Source organism: Hetaerina americana, unplaced genomic scaffold (assembly GCF_022747635.1).
Source record: "Hetaerina americana unplaced genomic scaffold, ioHetAmer1.1.p SCAF_2, whole genome shotgun sequence".
Taxonomy (NCBI): Eukaryota; Metazoa; Arthropoda; class Insecta; order Odonata; family Calopterygidae; genus Hetaerina; species Hetaerina americana.
This window is the reverse complement of record NW_027286763.1, coordinates 1,907,420-1,916,788: the sequence shown is the minus strand read 5'-3', so window position 1 is coordinate 1,916,788 and position 9,369 is coordinate 1,907,420. Positions and strand designations below refer to the sequence as shown.

Sequence of the window (9,369 nt, the reverse complement as noted above, 5' to 3'; positions counted from 1 at the left end):
GCAAAATGAAATACAAAGAATTGAACAATAAATTGAGGCGGGCAACAAATAAAGCAAAAGAAACATGGTGGAAGACGCAGTGCGAGGATATGGAAAGTCTGCAGAGGAAGGGTGAAATCTGTGCGCTGTACAGCAAAGTTAAATCTTTATCGGGAAGTAGGAAAGGGAGATCAACGATAGCAGTTAGAGATAAGGAAGGTAAGGTTATAGTTGACACAGGAAAGATCCAAGAGAGATGGAAGGAGTATATAGAAGAACTGTATAGTAAAGAACTCAGACCAACAAAGTTAGACATTGAAAAAGAAAATGACGTAGAGGAAGACAGCTTAGGTCCAGGCATACTAGACGATGAGATAGAAAGGGCATTAAGGGAGATGAAACTAAATAAGGCCGTGGGGGTAGATAACATTCCCGCGGAACTATTGAAATGTTTAGGAAAATGTGGGGGGAAGAGGCTATATGGGCTGATCCGTAGTATTTATGAGGAAGGAATCTGGCCGGAAGACTTTGTGAGATCAGTTTTAGTTCCTATTCCGAAAAAGGTAAAGGCTACATCATGTAAGGACTACAGGACGATATGTTTTATATACCACGGAGCTTAAGTTATTCTCAGGATCATAAACAAAAGGATAGAGAGTAGGGCAAATGATTACTTAGGGGATGATCAGTTTGGGTTTAGGAAGGGGAGAGGTACGCGTGATGCCATTGCAGTAATGAGATTATTAATCGAGAGGAATATAGAACACAACCAGGAGGTATTTGCCTGTTTCGTAGATTTCGAAAAAGTGTTTGATAGAGTGAGTTGGGAAAAACTAATGAGTATATTGCAGAAAATAGGAATAGATTAGAGGGAAAGGAGGCTAATCCGCAACCTGTACATGTCTCAGACTGCTCAGGTGCGGGTGGGAAACGGGGAGTCAGGATGGGCAGTGTTAGGAAGGGGTGTAAGGCAGGGTTGCCCATTATCACCGTTGCTGTTCAACCTGTATGCTGAGGAAATGATCAAAGAGGCATGGGAAGAACTGGAGGTAGGAATGAAAGTGGGCGGGGAATTCGTAAAACCAGCTAGGTTTGCTGATGATCAAGCTTTAGTTTGTCAGTCAGCCAAGGGGCTGCAAGCATTGCTGAGTGAATTGGAAATTCAGTGCGACAGGTATGGGATGAGAATCAATATTAATAAAACAAAGGTTATGCGATTTTCTAGAAAGAAAAAGGCCAAGCTTAACATTAAAATAGGTGGGCAAAAACTAGAGCAGGTAGAACAGTTTACGTATCTCGGTAGTGTTTTGGACCAACAAGGTCAAAGTAGTAGCGACGTAAGGAGAAGAATTGCGCTAGGCAAAGAGGCTTTCACAAGGAGGAGGGAGTTGAAGACGGGGACGTTGAGTAAGGATGTTAAGAAAATACTCGTAAAAACTTTGATATGGAGCGTAGCTATGCACGCCGCGGAAACGTGGTCATTGAAGCAGGAAGATAGACGTAGATTGGAGGCTTTTTAAATGTGGGTGTGGAGAAGAATGGAGAAGGTGAAATGGACGGAGAAGAAAACAAATGAGGAAGTACTTGGTATGGTGGGCGAAGAGAAGGGTTTTTTTGGGAGCAATCCTATGGAGGGTAAAGTGGATAAAGGGGGTGTTGACCGGCAGTGGGATGTTGAAGACTGTGATAGAGGGGAGAATGTTGGGTAAAGGGAAGGAACAGGATAGGGATGTTGGACGGGATGAAGGGAGGAAGAAAGTACTCAGAGATGATGGGGGACCTGATATAGAGTAGGATGATGGATTTTGTGTTTTGTTAGGAGTAATAAAATATTTGTTTGGTAGTTGTGTCCATCCAAAAACCTACCTTAACCGGTAGATTACCTCAAAAAAAAAAAAATATATATATATATATATATATCCTTCCCCGGACTACATCCTTTTCGTGGTGGAAGGGCTTGTGCGTTACGATGACCACTAGAACTGTGCGGGGGGGAGTAATTATTATTCATCCTGGTAGGGTCACCCATACCAGATAGGTCGAAGGTTGGTAGCCAGACGAAAGGTATTCCACGCAGCGTCTGTTCCTCAGTGAGGCGGCTGCAATGGCGTCTGACCCCAGTGGGGCGGCCAGTAAACGATGGTGTCACGTTAAAAATCACTATTAAGGAAGGCAACGAGAAACCACCTCAATTATCATTCCCAAGATTTAAATGATGGACAAAGCAGAGATTTTGAGTCCTGGCAACTACGGGGCTCGGCCCAACCATAAGCACAGTAATTTCACAGATATTTTTAAAATAATATTTTAAGCTACGCAGCCAGAATTTGTTGCAAAATAAATTCCTACGTAATTCGATGCATTATATTAAGCGTATTATCCAGCAGTATAATTGGTGGCTCTGGATTATCCATGCAAAAGATGCTGGCATACTGCCCATCGTAATTGATTCGTCCTTTGTGGGTTCCCTTTACAATCGTTTTCGGGCGGAACCCAGCAGAACAACAATTAACGCGAATCATCCTTCTCTCTCGCAAAAGGCGTTTTCTTGGACCTTGGCATGGGAGGAAGTCTCGGGAAAATCCGCTAGACTCTTAAAAGGTGCAAAAATTACGCAATGGTCATTTTTAGGCGTTTCGAGTGTACGTAATCCCATCCCGTCTTGTCCTTGCTCCTTGTAAAGATGGCCTCATCCTCTCTTGTGCTTGCAGGTGTCTGCCGGGCCGGGGCCTTTCTCGCTGCAGCCCTCTCCCTCCCTCCCCCCAACCTTCCCTCCCCCCTTCTTTCTCTCTACTCGAGTAGTCTTCCCGCCTCACCGCCCCCCCCCCCTCTACGAGTCCGCTGCCGCGCCTCCAGAAGGACAAGGCTAACCACTGAGTGAGTACGTACCCTCTCTCTTCTCTCTCTCTCTCTTTTCCTCTCAACGCACGCCTTGCGTCGCCTCCTCTTACTCGCGAGATGAACTCTTTGGGTGCCTTGCTGCTTTCTGGGGGTCGGGGGAAGGAAGTCGTCCCCCCCACCTTCCTTGATTTACCCTCGTGCTCATCCACCACGGAGGCGTGATGCCGAACACGTTTCCAGCTTGCCGCCGCAAAGGCAGTTTCTCGCATTCCTAAGCTTCTAGGAAAGAGTCATATAACAGCTTAATGAAGGGCGAGATTGAGACGAGTCGGGAGACAAGTCTCTTGAGTTTTATGTCTGTCGTAAACTGATTTAAAAAAATGCTGCCGTTGGCTGTTTTTCTTTCTCGGCCGGATTGAGCCCTCGTGCGGCCGGAGGAGTCGCTGCGTTGCGATCGGCCAGGGTCTCGCGCCCTGCGTCCCGATTGGCACTCGCGGTAAGGGGAAGGTTTTGCATCTGCTGAGGAATAAGGGCGGACTGGCTTCTGAGTCGCCGGACGCGTTCTCATCTCTAGGGAGGAGGACGGCCGGGGCCGCGGGTACGGGGGACGTGGGAAATTTTGTCCGTCAATTTTCACTTCAATGAAAAATGACAGACTGGAACCAAACGTTAGTCTGATGCAGCTGTCAAGTATTATAGATATAATAATATTTTATAATTAATCTATATTAACCAAACATTTTGTTAGTCTGGGCAAATTTTGAATCTGTGAAAATTCGTTTTTTTTATGCATTCGTTTTTAATTTGTTTTGTTATGAAGTCGGAAGAGGCATTAGAACTCGAAGAATTCAACGAAGAGTACTTAATGAGCATTCATCTTGAGGAGCAATTATTAATTACGACACTATAACGATAATTAGTAAAGAGTAATCGTAAAAACGTAAGCTAATAAAGTAAAGAGTATTCAACTTTAATATCATTAAAGGGCAATCAACTATTTGTAATAAAAAAACTAATTCACCCATGGACATTGAATTAATGTCTGGAATGTCTAATGACATTGAAGTAACCCTCCTCCCTAACACCCTAGTGGTGGTAGGCAGGGTACTTTTAAATGTAATTTTAAAGTAATTTTTAATATTTTGCAAAATGTTGTAAAATGAATTGATTGAAGAACATTGGCTTTTCGTTTATCATTTTGTTGTGCATTAATTTTATCTTACCGTGATCGTTAACTCTATGGGGGTTAAAATACGTATTCCTTGGAGGTGATTACATGATTTAGGACGACGGTCACTGAGTGAGAAATGGTCAACTTCCGAAGTGGACCCTCGACGATTGTTGACTGCTTCTGATCCCAGATGCCTTATCTCTGTCATCGACGGCAATCATCGAGCTCCCACAGGGATCATTTGTCGACTGAAAATTTCTCATCCGCTATGAATGCAAGATAGACTATTTCCATGGTAAAAAGTCTATTTTGTGTGGTTATTGTTCCCAGTTTATTTATTTTGGTGCTTTATTAGCAATTTTTTTGCCTCAATTACAAAAAATCGATTTCTTTGAGTATTTCCAGCGTATATTACAATCCTCATGTGAGGACTATGGAATATACCGTTTCTTATCTCGATTTCCTTTCGATTTGTCATCGTTTACGTGACGAATAAATTACAATGAATTTTTGTTATTCGAACAGATATTTTGGATTCTTAAATTTTCAGTGATGATTGCTGTAATTTTTCAAAGATACCTCAAGTGGCTTTGAATATTCCCCTTGTGATCGGACGAGACATTCAAATGCTTCGTTTCCAATCTTTGTGTGGTTTCTAAACCTTAGTTTTCCCATGAACTTGAGTCCGTCGCTCTCCATTAGCACGTTTCAATCAATATGGAATTCCAGTCGTTGTCAATTTTGTTTCATATACAAAGCGTTTCAAATTTATGACGGTGGCATCGAGTCGGATTTATTTATTTGGAGTAAAATACAATGCTCTTTAACTTTCACATCCGACTTTCCTCGTTGCTTTGCCTCGTCCTGCCTTGGAATTATTTTTTAGTTTCGCAAAAAAGAATCCCACTATCGTAGTTCTTCCTAAGGAATGAGGCTTTTTGTTTTCAACGGCGGATCTTTTAATACGTACTGTAAAATTCTGTCTACTGGGTATCGCCGTGAAAATGCCCCCGCGAATCTAATATTTTTGAATGTTTGTTCTAAAACGGATACGTTTCTACCGCGGATGGTGAGAAAGACAGGATTGAATTAAATGGGAAGGGGGCGCGCGTCAATCGCCAAGCGAGAGCAGCCGTGGGGGCGGTGGAGGGAGGGAGGAAAATAAATATTGCGTGATGATGTTGCGCACGGTCGCTCCCGTCGTTGCGTCTCCACTCCACACCTCTCCCCAGTCTCGACACACATCTTTGAAGATGAATCACTCACTCGCCCCTCATCGCGCATCCCCACTTTTGTGATTAATTGCGGTCTCGCCGAGTGTCCGGATCCGTTGCACGCTTTAGCGCCCGCAATCATCTCTCGACGCAATCGGAAAACTCGGATGAAGCGGAGAAGATCGCGGGTAAACAACGCGCCTCTTTCGACCAGGGTGCCGAGTCATTCGGAGTGTGACCGAGGCACTCGACTCCCTCCTCGCCCTCCTGCCTCTTCTGGCTTCTTGAACCTATTTCTGCCGAGGCCTCTCAGTGTTTTGCAACGAAGCTCACGTAATCACTGAGATGGAAGAGGCTGAGAGCATTGATAATCGCACGTCGTTAACCATCCGTTTGACGTAATTGGAAGACACCTCCTCCTCCTCTTAATTTGTGATTGGTGAAGGAGCCATGAAAATATCGGCTGTTGAATGGGACGATACTCATATATATTTTGATGCAACTGAGGAAATCATCTGTCTATTCAAAGTACGACGGCAATTGCACTAGGTTGACCACTTGACTTGCGGCTCATGTGGAATATGTAAAGATTTTCAGTATGCGTACACATTCCCCCCTTAATTTTTATCCTCATATGCGAAATAAAAGCCTGCTGAATTTCCTGTAAACACGAAAATCGCCATGGCTTTCGCCAGATTCTACAAAAAAGGCAAATAAACAATTACTTCTTTCCATCGAGTTCTAGTTCTCATAATACTTTTATTTTCGTCCCCATTTACGTGAATGTTACGATTAGACTTGCGCGCATTCACTTCGGTAGAATCGCCCTTCCTCCCGGCCACTAGGGCGTTTTTAATTGAAGTGCGTGTCACTTAGGAGTTAATGGCTCGATATTAATATCAAGCTGCCGTGCACACGAGTTGCACACGCTTGTAACTCGGAGCACTCTCTTCACATCCGAGGACCTCAGTCACGATAGAAATGCACCGATGCATCGGCAAACTTCGGATTGATTTGGTGCTGCTCGTGATTTTTCGCGGGAAGGGAGTGATGCTTCTTCAGGGTGTCAGGGCCAGGTCAATCGACCAGCGTGGGGGGTTGAGGGTTTTAATGGTGGCGGTCACGTGACGTCGAGTGCGGGTGGGGGCGGCAGGGGGAGGGTGGGTGTTGTCCCCGGGGGGGGGTGGGGTGGGGGGGAGAGCGCGGCGGTAGTCGTGGAAGCAACAAGTAGGTGTCCGTTTCAGTACCGCGGAATTCTTTTCCGAGAGGACACTCAACGGTACGAGATTGCAATCAATCAATTTGCTGACGCATTGACGAACACATGTGGATATCTATTTCTTCCATGAACATTGGCAAGAAGGGAATGTTCAATGCAGCAGTGTTTTCTCCTTCAATCGAGAGTGCCCCTAAGGTTTTCCCCCTCTGCGCTTTGTGAGCCGTTCGATGATTGCATGTCAGTGGAGAAGAAGACGCTTCTGTCGTAGGCGAGCGATTGAACGGTTCAGTAGGTCAACACATTCCGCCGAGGTGAGTCGCTTTTTGTGGCGCTTTGAAATATTCCTCCTGGTCGCTTTCGAGGAAATCATCGCGAATAATGGTGTCTCGTTAGTGATAAGTTCATTTTGATGAAAATCTTTAAAGTGAATTATCATAAATGTTTTTACGGAAATCGAGGATATATGAATTCAAGATTGAATGAATCAAATGACATGCGTGACAATCACATTCATAACTGTAAATATCGTTTCCACGGGCCAACACATTCAAATCAACCCGAGGTTTCGATGGGTGCGGTGGGTGAGTTCGCCCGATGGCGTTCGTTCGCCTAACATGGAATGCACACGTCGACCAGGGTATGAATGACGAGGGGGGGGGGCAAGTTCCCTTTCCCCCTGCCCCCCGTGGTTTCCCAGGAAGAGCTGATAATGGTAGCATCACACACACGGCTTGCGTGAAGCTGAGAGAGGCTTGCCCGGGGTTTACACTCGGAGCCCTCCGGTCGGCGCTCTACCCACTCGACCCCTACGTCCCCGCTTTCATTTTCAAGACAAGAAAGTATTTTGCTTCGTGAATTACGTTATGTTTAAAAAAAATATTATCTCCATTGTCATTTAATCCTGCTTTTTTAAAAATTTGCACTCTTGGATAATTGCTGTGTCGGTTGTTTCGTCGACGAGATTAATTTGGTTTCCAGTATCATTTATTTGCTCCAATCATCCCGCCTGCCACCCGTCTCACTTACTTCCTTGAGTGTATCGTCTTCTCGAAACTCTTTTAGATTCCTTAATCAGCCTCGTTTAAATATATATTGGTGAAGAAATGTACCTAGGAAGTTATTTTTAAAGTTAATGGGCGTCAAACATTTGATAAATGTTTTGCCTGCTGGCCGGGTTATTTACTGGAGCGTGTTGACGGAGTGCTTTGAAGGTCGCCGGCTGGAATCGCGGTGGCGGCAAAATATGCGCCGGACGTGTTTGCTGCCTAGTCCAGTGTTGCATGGAAATCGCGTCAAGGACGGGCATTTTCGGTGGGGACATGCTGGCGGAGGAGTCCCTCGTCATTTTTCTTTAAGATGCATGATTGCGTCACGTCGTATTGCCTCTCGTCCAACTGGCCCCAGGATTTGTTCTAGTAAACCGTTCACAAAGATAAGTTTCGTATCAGCGAAAGACCAGATAGGAATTTTTCAAATATTTTGATGATCGACCGGACTAATCTAAGTTGACATTCCGTTTATTACCGATGTATATTTTTGGCATTGTTATTATTCTGCGTAAAGCTGTATTTGCGATTCAAAAATATTCTCAAATATCCTCACTTTTATGGCGTGCACTCATTATTTTCAAGTCGCGATTTTTCGCAATTATATCGTATATTCATTGTATTCGAATCGTTTACAGTTTCCACGATTATATAATTGCGTTTACAATACCTCTTCCTTATCCGCGCTTCGTATATTGAGCACAATTATATCATAATGACCGCATCATTTGCTTAGTTTGATGTCACCTTTTTGATAGATATCACTTTAGCACCGGAGGTCATTGTTGCAAATGCGTCATTATTTTTCATCCAGGGGTACCAAAAGAACCGTAGTCCTAACTTTGGTGGTGGATGTACACTGGGTCAAATCACAACTGCTTAAGAGATCTGCGAGGTATTTTCTACGCAGTCGCAAGAGTCAGTAAGTTTGCGACGCGTTTCCAATGTATCCCACGACTGAATATATAATTTCACACCATCCATAAAACCTACTGGAGAACCAGAGGACACCTGGGCTTCCGCTCTGTTGGACTTTGTTTTGGCGCCAAGAGAATGTTTTTGTAATTCATCGGAGGGAGTGTTGACCGAGGAATTGAATAAAGTTCAAAGAAAATTAGTTCTCTTTGCGAAAATCTTGGCGAGAAGACTGTTGGAGATGCTAGGAAACTGATCCTTTCCGCAGGTAAACGAGGCTAATTTCCAAGACGTTGAAAATATTTGGTGTCCCCGTGCTTGCTCGTGACACCGAGGGTTGTTTTAGAGCGCCGTGCCGAACATGAACGTGGGAGCATCCCGCCAGAATGAAGATCCCAGCATGGACAGATGACAGAACTCCTTTCTCCGACTCAGAATTTGAAGACAAAACTAAAATTTCTTCAAACACTTCAACAATCAAAAGGAAGGATTTTTTGAAGGAAAAGTTTTGAAAAATTATTAAAATTTAAGAGAAACTAAAATCTTAAAAATGATTCCGGAGACTTGTCACCTCGTTCTATCGTAGAAGAAAATCTAAGTGACGTAACACAACCTCCGAAATAATTTTCGATCGCTTTTGAAGTTTTGTAAAATTTTAACTTCTCTAAAAGTGTAGTGTTTCCTCTCCATTGCCTTGACGAAAAATTCACGATTTCCTCGCAAGTTTATAGTAAAAAGCTTCGGCGCACTCCCTTGCCACACGTCAAGTCACGTCGTGCTTTTGCGGTTCGTCTTGTAGTAGTATGTAAAATCACCCCTATTTCCGTGGCAAGGTCGAAACTTGGTGTGGCGGCCCGGGAGAAAGTGGAGTGTGTCCGTGAGAGAGACCTAAGGGTCGCAGGATCATGTCCCCCGCGGAGATAATTCCTCACGAGCCATCATTGAGCGCGTGCATGCGAGGGGCGGGTGGCGGAAGGGGAGGCG

The 9,369-nt window shown here is 44.4% G+C and overlaps 1 protein-coding gene across 1 annotated transcript in view; it reads left to right on the top strand.

Moving 5' to 3' along the window:
* The first annotated feature begins 2,799 nt into the window (after positions 1–2,799).
* The window catches only part of LOC139687451 (solute carrier organic anion transporter family member 74D-like), a 127,363-nt gene continuing 120,793 nt past the window's right edge, over positions 2,800–9,369 (top strand). The window contains exon 1 of the mRNA XM_071584613.1: positions 2,800–2,860. The gene's annotated coding sequence lies outside the window, so the exon portion shown is untranslated. The remainder of the gene's footprint in view (positions 2,861–9,369) is intronic.